Genomic DNA, 13,798 nt, shown 5'->3' with positions numbered 1-13,798 from the left:
TATTGATTTAAAGTATGTCAAAAATATTTAAAAAAACTCAAAAATCTTTGCTTTTAAAACAATCGCTTTAAAATGACAAATTTTAAAATTTTTTAGAGGGACGAACTAGGTCAACGTACCGAAACGCCCTCATTCTAAAAAGAAACAAATTTTTAAAATTAATTAATTATTTGTTTTATAAGCATAGGTTTTATTTATAAAAAAAAAAAAAAAAAAAAAAAAAAAAAACCCCATGCGATCGCATGGGGTTTACCCTACATATCCATGCGGTCGCATGGGCTGGGAAAACTGGAGAGGATCAAAAAGCAGTCGAGCTGCTGCTTCTGTCCTCACAAAATACACACACAAATACACGAACACACTCATAAATCCTCTCTAAAATCTCCTTTTTTCACCAAAATTCACCAAATTTGTTGCTACAATCCGCTATAAACATGCATTTCTTCAGATGGGGAAGCAAAAAGGTAAAAATTTCACCCCTAAACTCATAAAGTTTCTAATTTTAGTGATAATTATAATTAATTGTCCTAATTTAATATTGATGATTTCTAGCTTAATTAGAGTTAAATTGTTAGTATTTTATGCTTATATAACCTAGATTGATGTTATTTGTCATTATTTGAAGCCTTAAACTTCAAAATTTTTAGAAATCTAGGGATTGTGTTCTTGAGCAATTTCAGGCTTTTTGATATAAACAGGTTATGGACGATTTTTGTTATGAATTATTAATAAATTAAGTAGTGTAACATGTTTAGGTTGCTAAATGATCCAAACCTTGATCCTAAACATGATTTTTGAGCATCAAAGTGGACTTTCTAAGTCTAAAATTCATGAACTTGATTATTTTGATATAAATGCCATTTGAAACTTGTTTAATTGCTATTAATGGTTATTTTAACATGTTATTTAAGTTGAATGCTTATGAACATTGTATACATTTTCATATATGCTTATTTGAAAAATTGTAGAATTGATAAAAATATGAAAATGAGTATAAGTTTAATATGGATTAAACATGTTATTGTAATTGTTTTAATTTATTATTTTGCTAACACTAATGCATATTTGGATGCACAAATTTTGTGTTTAATGTGTTTTGCATAGAAATACAGATACGGACGGTGTATCATCGTCTAGACAACCTGAACAAGAACCTGATCAAGAACCACAATCGAAACCACAACCTGAACAACAACAACATTATGATCAACACATGCTATATCATGAGCCGGAACCACTATTTTACACTCATTATCGTCAATTTCAGCCTCACCCGAGGATTATGCACCCACTTATCGATGACCAACAGTTAAATCCCAACCTAAGATTCGATCGTTGTTGGACAGAATACCTTAAATTTCAAAAGAACATGCACATTCTTTACCACAAAATATTGAAATTCCTCGGGTAATCGATTGGGAGCCTTTGGAAGCGATTAACCTAGCCGAACCGGTTAGAGATTTACTAGTTCAGAGGTATGGTAACTCTACAATTAATGATTGGATCCGCTTATTTACCACGCGTAGAACTATATATAGAGAATGGTGTGTTAAATTTCTTAGCACTATAGAGTTAAATAATGAAGTTACTATGTTAGGAGATAAAAATTTTATTAGATTTCTTTTAGGAGGTACAATGTACAGAATGTCCATGTTGGACATGGCTAGAGTTTTATTAATCTACATCCCCGCTGAGATTATTACACCTGATTGTAATAGTTTAATTGCTGAAGGTGAAAGAGTAGATAGGAATTTTGACGCTAACGCCATATGGAGGCGTATGTCAAGATTTAGGGAGTTTATGCGGGGTGGAAGACACTCCTACTTAGATATTGATAGAGCAGAGCTCCGGATAATACATAGATTCTTAGCGAACTCGATTACACAACGGGGTAGAAACAAAGAGAAAATGACCCCAAACGATTTATTTTACCTTAAGTGTATTCGAGACCCGAGGAGCTTTGTTAACATTCCTTATTGCGAAGGCCACTATTTATCTAAAGTTGTTGAGGGTATGCAAGCAGGAAGTATTATAGGGGGAGGTATTTTTGTTACTCTCATTGGAGAGTACTTAGGTGTAGATAAAGAGCATGGGGGTCCGATGGTAGAGATTGAGGAACAAGACGAGAGAATAGGCTTGTAGGTTTATCAAGGTGCAAAGGTACTAAAACAGAGGCATAATATGCCAATACCATATCAGGACACCCATCTATAGGTAGAGAGGGGTTCGGATGAGGAGATGGAGGAAGCGGATGACATTAGGAATGTCATTAGGGATAGTTATACTGATGTCTTCCAGCATGTAGATGAGGTGGAAATGAATAACATCAGTATGAGCAGTGGAGAGCCGCGGATGAGTATGAGCAGTCCAGGCTATGCCAACACGATAGCTGGCAAATTCATTAGCACCAAATCATGAGCCAGCTATCATATCAGGTACCACATAACTACATCCCGACTCGGCCCGCTTTTTATCCACCACATCAGCCCGACATGCGACCACCCTTTGACCTGTACAACCCCAATCAAGCCTACCAGGACACCTATCACCAAACATGGAACCCGAGTGATGATATGAACTGGAATCCCTATCCAAATCAATAGTGTTCCATTGATGATTTCTTATCTTTTATTATTTTTATCTATTTATGTTAAACATTTTACATTTTGATACTTTTATGTAATGTTTAACATTTTTATTATTTTGTACTAATATTTCATTTTTGTAATTTGAAAGTGGGATATTAAGTCCCATTTCAAAATACCATGCATGTTTATATTTGTATTGTATGTATTTTATTTCATGTACACAACAGGGTAAAACAGCGCATGTTCAAAGACTGGTATTAAGTTCAGCAAAAGCAACTAATTTTGACGACAAGATGCAAAATATATGTGAAATAACAACTGCAGGAATGAACAAATGATGTGCACCATTTATCATTCAAACAAACAACAAAATGTTTGGAAACTTTGGTAAAATTTAATTATTTTTCTACGCTAATCACCCTCAATAATTTAAATGGTTACTGATTTCTTACAAATGAGGGCATTACAAGATCTTAAGTGTGGGAAGGGATTAAATTCTTTCGGATTAAAAAAAAATTGACTTATACACTTGGTTTAATAGCCACCGTTAAACTTTACTAGTAACGCAGTAGTTGTATTAGAATCTAGTGCTCTCTGATGATAAAGAACAGCCCTAGTCTTATATACTGACTACCCACTTCTAGTAAAAATTTTAAAAAAATTTCAACTAAATGAACTCAAAATCATGTTTATACATATTTATGAACGATAAAACTAGGTGTTAACACCAAAATTATTGTTACCTCGGAAAGGACATAAATTGAGAAACAACCCAAAATGTTTGAATTCATTTAAAATGGAATAGAAGAGAATAAAAAGGCAAAGAAAGAAAAATAAAAGCCAAGTGTGGGAAAAATTTACCAAGTTATTTAGAACATATATCACATATTTTTGTACAAATAATTGAAGATACTTTTGTTTTGGACGATATTAATCAGTTTTACCCAGTTTATTGTAATATAAATAGAATTTAAAAGGAAGTAAAGTCTTTCGAGAAAAAGACACGCGCTTCTTGATTTAGGTCAGGAAGTTGTCGTCCAGACCAGTTGTAGAGTCTACAAAAATCCTTGAAAAGTTTTCTCGAAAATCAGCTGAAAATCCACGGACCTCAGCATCAAACAGGGTCGCCAAGTGGTCAGACTTATCCTTACCATGAGAGGATCTGTCTCGTACAATGGGGGGCACCGCGAAAATTAGCTTATAAGACTAATGAATCAGATCCCCAGAAAGGATAATCTCCTTAAAAGATCAAAAATCAGCTTTAAAGCCTGATATTACTCAATCCTTGAGATTGACCTTAAAGATTGAGAATTCAAACTCATGGAATTCGATGATATCTAAACTCGAGCTTGAACGAGAAAATATTGTGATTAAATAACAAACTGATTTGTTTTCTGAAAACCCATTTTCAATGCGTTCATTACCATTGAACGTAAAAATCCTAGGAATTCACCTGGAATTCATTAGGTTACCTGAACCAAATCGGGTGTCAACCGTAAGAAAGGTGGTTGCATAGCATGGTCGAAGACAGGACCTTGTGCCAGACCGAAAAACTATAGGGTGATCTTTACTATTGCTCCTACAAAGGATAGTAATTGCATCCAACACGTTGTGGACCATAATCAAAAGCATGTCATTAGACATTGTCTTAAAAGTTGCTTGTTCAACGCTTTCCTTTACAACCAGACGGTAGTTTACCGAAAGGTAATATACGGAGCAAGTATACTGAATGTGTTGCTTTCCCAATACAAGGTTAGCAAGTGGGTGACACAAAACCGCAAGTTTTGAGCTAAAATTTTCAAATCTGAAACCCACAAAACCCACAAAAACATTTTGCAAACACCGGTGAAGGGTTATTCCGAAAAACTTATCTAGGGTAAAAGCTAAAATGAATTTTCAAAAGATCAAATGTTTTCATAAAGATCCAATTTCCTAAAGGATCTAAATTTTTAAAGTCATGTGGGACTGTAAACCACAACGTTACTATCATTGTTCATACCGCCGTATTAAAATCACTGATGTACAAAGTGTGAAGAATAAAGAAGTAATTCTAGTAAAGTTATATTCAAGTTCTATATTGCTTGAGGACAAACAATGCTCAAGTGTGAGAATATTTGATAATGCTAAAAACGAACACATATTTCATAGCATTATCCTTCAAGAAAGACATGCTTTTAGTTGCAATTGTTCTATTTACAAGTGATATTCGTTTAAATATTAAAAGGTAAAGACAAAAGACAGATTCGACGATTTAAAGACACAAATGACCAAAACGCTAAAAATTACAAAGTACAATCCAAGTGGTTCAATTTATTGATGTGAAACGTTTAGAAATTACAAGACTACAAGCCGCAAAACGAAAAATACAAGATATTAAATCGTACGAAAGGACGTTCGAAAATCCAAAATTGGGACATGAAACAACTATCAACGCGCGACGCAACGGACCTAAAATTACAAGTCAACTATGCACAAGAATATAATATAATATATATATATAATTATATAAAATTATATATATTATATTATATAATAAATAAATCAAGAGCCGCCCACGTTTTTGGAAGCAAATGGAGCAGGAAAAGCAGGTCATGCGATCGCATGGCCTGGGTACCTTATTCCCATGAGATCGCATGGCACCCAGGACCTGGCCACATCTATAAATAGCAGCATATTTCGGACGTTTTATGTACACAAATATTCAATCAACTCTCTGCTCTCTCTCATATATATTTATATTTATATTTTATAATTATAATTTTAATATTAAGTTAATAATAATAAGGTTATAGTGGCGAATGTTTTAAGTTTGTAAGTCGAAATTCTGTCCGTGTAACACTACGCGATTAATACTCATTGTAAGTTATGTTCAACCTATTTAAATTAATGTCTCGTAGCTAAGTTATTATTATGTTTATTTAAGCTGAAGTAATCGTGATGTTGGACTAAATATTAAGATTGGGTTATTGGGCTTTGGACCATAATTGGAGTTTGGACAAAAGACCGACACTTGTGGAAATTGGACTATGGGCTATTAATGGGCTTTATATTTGTTTAACTGAATAATAGTTAGTTAATTTAATATAAAGAATTACAATTTGACGTATCTATAAATAACCACATACACTCGATCGGACACGATGGGCGAGATATTTATAAATACTAATAATTGTTCATTTGACAGAATACGGGAATGGATTAATAGTCAATGGACTCATTAAAACAGGGGTGGATTACATACAAGGACACTTGGTGTAATTGTTAACAACATATTAAAACCTTGGATTGCACACAGTCGATAACCTGTTGTAATCTTTAACAATGTATTAAAACCTTATTACAGTTTAAGTCCCCAATTAGTTGAAATATTTTACTTCGGGTATAAAGGTAATTTGACGAGGACACTCGCACTTTATATTTATGACCGATGGACTATTATGGACAAAAACCAGATGGACATATCGAATAATTCAGGACAAAGGACAATTAACCCATGGTAATAAATTAAAATCAACACGTCGAACATCATGATTACGGAAATTTAAATAAGCATAATTCCTTTATTTTATATCTCATCGCACTTTTATTTATCGTCATTTTTATTTTTCGTACTTCAAATTATTGCACTTTTAATTATCGTACTTTTATTTATCGCACTTTTATTTATCGTCATTTACTTTACGCTTTAAATTAAGTTATATTTAATATTTTACATTAGGTTTTAACTGTGATTTAAATCTTAAAATCGACAAACCGGTCACTAAACGGTAAAAACCCCTTTATAATAATAATAATACTACTTATATATATATATATATATATATATATATATATATATATATATATATATATATATATATATATATATATATATATATATATACAAATATAGTTTAAAATATATATATAGCGTTAAACTCAGCTAGCTCTCTGTGGAACGAACCAGACTTACTAAAAACTACACTACTCTACGATTAGGTATACTGCTTATAAGTGTTGTAGCAAGATTTAGGTATATCCATTCTATAAATAAATAAATATCTTGTGTAAATTGTATCGTATTTAATAGTATCTCATAGTAAAATATAATCTATTTCGTACTACACCTCGCACACATCAAAATTCTAGCTCCTGAATGCTTGCTTTAATCCATAAATAGATTTTAGAAGCTTGCTTACTTTATTAGGATGCTTAGGATATATAGATCCTTTAGGCTGAACAATATATACGTCCTCGCTTAGGTCGCCATTTAGAAAAGCGATTATGATATCCATTTACCATACTTCATAATCATTAAAAGTAGCTATTGCAATAAGTATCCTAAATTATAAAGCTCGCGATCAATGGAAAAGTTTCATCATAACCTTTTCCATGAATCGAGCTTTAAATGTGTTAACATTACCGTCCATACTAGTATTCTCTTCGAAGACTCATTTACACCCATTGTCATACAATTGGATGGAAGATCAATCAAGTCACATACTTGATTATATTTCATGGACTGCATATTTGCATTCATAGTAGCTCATCATTTTTAAGATTCATGATCTTATATGGCCTCACGGTAGCTAGAGGGTTCATAATCCTCTAGGTGAGGTTCATCTGAATTAATCAGATAATCAAACCTCTTATGCCGATGAGAAGTTCTACAGATCTATGAAGTGCAGGTGCAACACGTTCTGACTCACCGACAGTGTACTCAGATTCAACGTGTGTATTACTAGTGCTTATTGAAGGTATACTACTTTGTGGTTCTTGAATTTCTTCAAGATCTACTTTACTCCCACTAAATTCTTATAAGAGAAGATCTCCTTTTTAAAAATTCAGTAGACCGAGCAGAAAACACTTTGTTTTCAGCTTCGTAGTAGAAGTAGTAACCCATTGTTTCCTTTGGGTATCCCATAAAGTGAAATTTAATACTTCGGGGTTTTAATTTGTTTGAAGTGTCATGTTTCACATACACTTCACAACCCCAGAATTCCAAATAAGACAACTTGGGAATCTTCCCATGCCATACTTCATATGGTGTCTTTTCTACCTTCTTGGTTGGAACCATATTGAGTATGCCTGCAGCAGACTCTAATGCATAACCCCAAAAAGAAGATGGTAGAATAGTTAGACTCATCATAGATCAAACCATATCAAATAAAGTTCGATTTCTCTATTCAGACTCACCATTGAGTAATGGTGTGTGAGGTGGAGTGAATTGTAAGACAATCCCACAATTCTACAGGTGGTTCAAAAACTCTTAACTAATATACTCACCTCCTCCATTAACGTGAAGTGATTTAATGGTCTTTCCAAGCTGACTCTTTACTTCATTTTGAAAGACTTTTGAACACTTCAAAAACTTCATGTTTATGTTTCAGCAATTAAAACATAACCATATCTACTATAACCATCGGTTATTGTAACGAAGTAAGACTTACCATTTCTAGACATTGTTCTAAAGGACCACATACATCAATATGTATTAGTCCTAAAAGATATGTAGCTCTTTAACCTGAGTCAGAGAAATGAGCTTTTGTCATCCTTTCACATAAACATTACTCACATACATCAAATGACTCAAAGCCATTTGATTCCAAAAGCCCATAAGAATGGAGTTTTGAAATGAGTTGTTTATATGACCAAGATGACAACGTCATAGATAGGTCTTATTCAAGCGTTGCTTGAATTGCTTGGCGGTAAAGGTATACATAGAATTCTCATTTGAAATCACACCATGCATATCAATTTCAAAAATACCATCACTTGGATAAGCATTAAGATAAAAAAATATTATCCTTAAAAATTGAAATATAAAAGTGCATAAATGCAAGTTCAAAACCAGCATCTTTTAAATCATATTGCTCTTAATACTAGGAGCATAATAACATTGTTTCAATAAAACAATAAGTCCACTTGGAAGATTAAGCTCATAGTGATAAATGGCTTTAATCGAAGCTTGATTCCCATTGCTCACTCGCAAATCTAGTGTGTCTTTCTTCAGTCTATTACTTCTTCTCATTCCTTTCATATTGTTACAGGTGTGAAGGACACAACCGGTTAACAAAAATCCAGGAATCACTAGAAAAAGTATATAACTGTATATGAAATATACCTGAGTTTGCTAGTCTTACCAGCATTGCCTTTTCTCAGCTCAGATTGGTAGATAAGACAACTTCCTTCTCCAATTTCCAAACTTTCCACAATAGAAACATTCGGCGTCTTTTGTTGGGATTTACTTCTTGGAATGTGGAATATTTTTTCTAATAAATAATTTTTCATTTCCTTTCACAAAATGTTCGACTTATTCTTTTTCACCCTTTCATCCTACTTCTCCTACTCATTGAACAACTTCCGATTAGCATTTTGCTTAGCACCAGGAGCTGCGAAACAGGAGGATCGGATAAGGGTTCTAATTTTGTTCAACTTCCATTCACGCTTGAGAAAATTCTCAGGTTGCAGTGCCAGTCTAGGAAGTTTGAACATTGAGTTTATCCTTCTCCAACAAAGAAGGAAGTGTGTTTTGATTTACGTTTTGATTATTTGACATCTACAACAGATATAAGATTCAATTTAGCATTTTTTTTGAAATTGAGCTTTAATAAATTAACTACCCAAGTTTTTATAATTTTTTTAAAAAAAAATAATTAATTTACGAAAGCCTAAGATCCACATAGAGTTTCCATAGCCACATCTGTTGATCAGCTAGCAGTTATGGAGTCTATTAGTAGGTAGCGGGTACCAATTGCATTACAAGTACAACTCTTAGATCTCTATGGGACCTAGAGATATATGTAGTCTAACAAACCACTATTATCTACTGACATGTTTGTCCCATCCTTGCCTCGAACTCTGGTCTAACCGTGAATACGATTAAGTCGTCCAATTTGGAAACAGTGGAAATTCACGCTAGTCTCACTAGATCGAAAAATCCACCTCGTGGCTATAATTCAGCCTAGTCTCACTAGATCAGAAAAATAACGAGGAGTGTTTGCAAGTTCATTGGATGGCATGACTTAAATTTGACGGGTATTTTGGAAAAAGTTTGTGTCAACGAATAATGCATGCACACAAGATTCGCTACACTATTAGTTAAAAAACATTTTAACCAATTGTATATGTTGATTATGTTTGTGATCTAATTTGTTATTTAATTGATAGGATATAAAAATAACAAATACACAAACGTGTATCGTTTTAAAACAGTTTTAAAAGATGTCGTCCATATATATTATTTGACTTTCAAAATCATTTAACATTAAACTCGTTAGAGTTTAACTTATTTTAAAATCATCAATTTTAATCTTTGAAACTCGTTTAGAGTTTTATTTAATATTTCCATAAAAAAAATATATAATTTAAGTATCAAAATTATTTAACTTTAAACTCGTTAGAGTTTAACTTTTTTTAAAAACATCAATTTTAATATTTGAAACTCGTTACCAATTTTATTTAATGTTTTCATCACAAACATTTAGCATATGTTATAATCAATAATTAAATATAAATGCATAAAACAAAACACAATCATGCATCACACATACATAGCCTAGCCCAAAAATCCTATGCTTGATCCCATGAGCCGACATGGGATCAAGAGGTCAAACTAAGAATAATATCATAGCTCCCACTTTATTTAAGAACCAAGTGAAAACTTTTCGAACGTCATCGTTGTTAACTTGATCTATTCGGCATCTTCTAAGCTAAACTCCATGTTGTATTTTATCTTCAATCTTTATCTTGTTACATTTATTTAAAACTAAAAAATATAACTAATATAGTACTTTTACAAATTTAAATAAATCTAAATACAATACTATGAAATTGAAAAATAAATATAATACAACTTTGGCTTCAAAATGGCCTTTCCAATAAATAACCAACATGACATAATATTGCCGTAATCAACAATCACAACAATCATACATAGGTCGGGGTATTATGGGCTATGTATGCAATCATAATTTTAATAACTACATTATTAAAACATATATATGGCTTATCCATGGTTACAATGCATGTGAATAACCATGGGATATAAAAATCAACAATTATAATAAATATATTCAAGCCATAATAATTAAATCTATAATTTAAAATAGTGATATTCTTTCAATCATATTTGTGCGTCATGAGGTTAAGTCTAGATCAACCGAGTTAACTTTAAAAACCAAAAAGGTTTTGACTTTCACCAATACACCACAAAGCTAAATCTTAAGAATAGTCACGCGACAATTAAAACAGTGTAAAAGTGGCTCGGATACCACTGATGGAAAATCGTGTGTACTTTTAAATTTAGAAACGCAGCGGAACATGTAAATAAACATCTTTTATTAACTTTAAAATAAACATCATTTATTTTATTATAAACTTTCAAGTAAAACATTCACACGATTAACGATCCCAACAAGATCCAATTACACTACTAATAATTGTCAACTAATAAATTCACAAAGAGGAGTTTAGATATACCTTTAGTGAGCGATGCAAGAGCGATAGAATCAATTGTCCACGTATAGGTTGAAACATATATATTCAAAGTGTATGAATATCTCTATGGTTGATCCACACAGCATGTCGAGCAACACCAAACGGATGTTAGTCCGTGTATACCCCAAATAACAATATCAAATATTGTTTATAACTTTAATCTTTAAAAAGCAAAATCAAATCAATCCCTTTTATTTCTTCTATCTTTCAGTTGTCAACAACAACCAGAAATCATTAAACAATCAATATGATTATTTAAATAGTTAAAGAAGAAAACAATACTACGTAGCTAGTTTTGTTCAAAAGGATTGAACACAAATTGTAAACCAACTCATTTCCTTTAATTTTGTTGGCCATTACCTACTGCTTCCACTTTCTTAGTCTTATGTAATATTTATATTAAAACTAGCAAACCCTTTTATAATTGTTCAGATGCCATAAAACAACAAAACAAAAGGGAAAGTTGTTCACCAACTCCATTAAGTGTCAACAACCCTTTTGTTTTATATCTTGTTTTTATCCAAATTCGTAGATCTTCTTTTTGGTCCATATCTTCTATATTTTACTTTTAAGATACTTCGTGATATCTTGTTTGAAGTTTTCTCATAATATACATTTTATATTTAATTAAATCTTATTTAATTAAATCATGCTTTTCAAAACATACGTTATAATTATATATCAACAATATATAATAATTGGCATTTAAATGCTAAAGTGTGTGACCTCATAGGCCCGTATATAAGCGATAATATAGATTTGTCTTATGACATGCACACTAATTGTAACAGAATTAAACAACATTCGTGGTTTCTCTGTCGTTCCGTCCGAATGTACCAGTGACATCAAGAATTTCATGACCGGGACCCAGTTTAAGGTTGACTCAGAAGCCACGATAGATGAATGCACACTGTACCTCAACACTCTCGGTGATCTAAACAAAGATTGCAAGGACGCTTGAATCTTTGACATCGATGACACCCTTTTGTCAACTATCCCTTACTATAAGAAACATGGATATGGGTTAGTTAAATCTCATTATTAACTCTCATAATATAAAAAAGTTTATATTTTTAGGGATTTTGTTAACGAAAGCCCTAAGGGCTGTCGTTAAGGGGCTTCAGACTATTGTACTTATTAGTAACGGCAAATATATAGTTTAACTTCCGTGTACAGTCATTTGATGCACACTAACAACATCCCTAAGGGCTTTCGTTAGCAAAATCCTATTTTTATATACAATTACGATGTGTTTATCATTTAGAGGGGAGCCACTGAATGCTACTGGCCTTGAAGAATGGATGAGCAAGAAGAAGGGTACTGTGATGGATTATAGTTTAAGTTTGTATAATGATATTAAGAGAAGAGGCATACAAATCATTTTGGTTTCGTCAAGGAAAGAACGTCTAAGAGCTGCTACTATAGATAATCTTGTTGATGTTGGCTTTTATGGTTGGAAGAGTCTTTATCTAAGGTACCCAACTGTCATTATATCTCTTTATTATTATTATTATTATTATTATTATTATTATTATTATTATTATTATTATTATTATTATTATTATTATTATTATTATTATTATTATTATTATTATTATTATTATATTATTATTATTATTATTATTATTATTATTATTATTATTATTATTATTATTATTATTATTATTATTATTATTATTATTCTGTTACCTAAAGATTTGTGTTTGAGTGATTTATTAAATCAGGAGCGACGAAAATTGTTCAAAGACAGTTCAAGAATACAAGGCTAGTGTAAAGAGTGAGTTGATCAAGAATGGTTACCGTATTTTGGGAATCTTAGGAGACCAGTGGAGCAGTATAAATGGACTACCAAATGTTAAAAGAACTTTTAAGCTCCCGAATTCGCTTTACTATGTTTCTTGAAAGGCTGGCCTCTACGATTTCTATTGCATTTTTCCTCTGTTCATACCATTTTCTATATATGATGAAATACATGGGATAATAATTCATAAGCTGGTCGCTTTTATTGTTCATTTGAAAATATACGTGTTGTCTGCATTTTTTTTGCGGTATAAATTGTTTACAATCATGTTTTTCAATACAATGTCTGGTTGAAATGAATAAAACAAAGGAATCAACATTTGATGTTTTTCTCTTGTAAGCATTTATTATTGGTTTCAGTGAAAAGGTTGGTGTTATATTAACCTATATTGACAATGTTTGAATCTCAAATACCAACTAGCTACATGGTAAATTTGAATTGATAGATAAGCAAAGAAAAACCAAAAACAAATAAAAGAAGATTTAAAACCAAATAATAAATATAATAAATATAAGAGGTTTTACTATGATACTTTAACTATAGCCATGTTTGATTACTATGCACCTTATAATTATATTAAAAGATTATGGCTAAGAATGCATTACAGTTTGCAATTACTCATGATAATCAGGTAATTAAACTTACTATTTACAATTAACAGCACTGTACATCCTTAGTTGTGTGGCATTATAGTTTTCACTTACTCATGGTTCATTTCTTAGCATGTGTTTGATAGAGAACAGACCATGTTTAGCAACCCAATAATGCCCAACCCAATGATCCCCAGCCCAACTATGATGACTAACAGCCCAGCAGGCCCAGGATCTAGAAGCTTCACAAAAGGGTGTATAAAGGGTAGTATGATGTGATAGGATGGGTAGTTGTGAGATTACTTTGTTAAGTTTGTATTTCGATCATTAGACTTGGGCAA

General features: G+C 32.0%; 1 pseudogene; it reads left to right on the top strand.

Moving 5' to 3' along the window:
* LOC139851532 (acid phosphatase 1-like) overlaps positions 1 to 12,968 on the top strand; it is a 150,926-nt pseudogene extending 137,958 nt beyond the window's left edge.
* The last annotated feature ends 830 nt before the right edge of the window (positions 12,969 to 13,798 follow it).

This window comes from Rutidosis leptorrhynchoides, chromosome 6 (genome assembly GCF_046630445.1).
Source record: "Rutidosis leptorrhynchoides isolate AG116_Rl617_1_P2 chromosome 6, CSIRO_AGI_Rlap_v1, whole genome shotgun sequence".
Taxonomy (NCBI): Eukaryota; Viridiplantae; Streptophyta; class Magnoliopsida; order Asterales; family Asteraceae; genus Rutidosis; species Rutidosis leptorrhynchoides.
The sequence above is the reverse complement of the archived record's forward strand: the minus strand, read 5'-3'. Positions and strand labels throughout refer to the sequence as shown.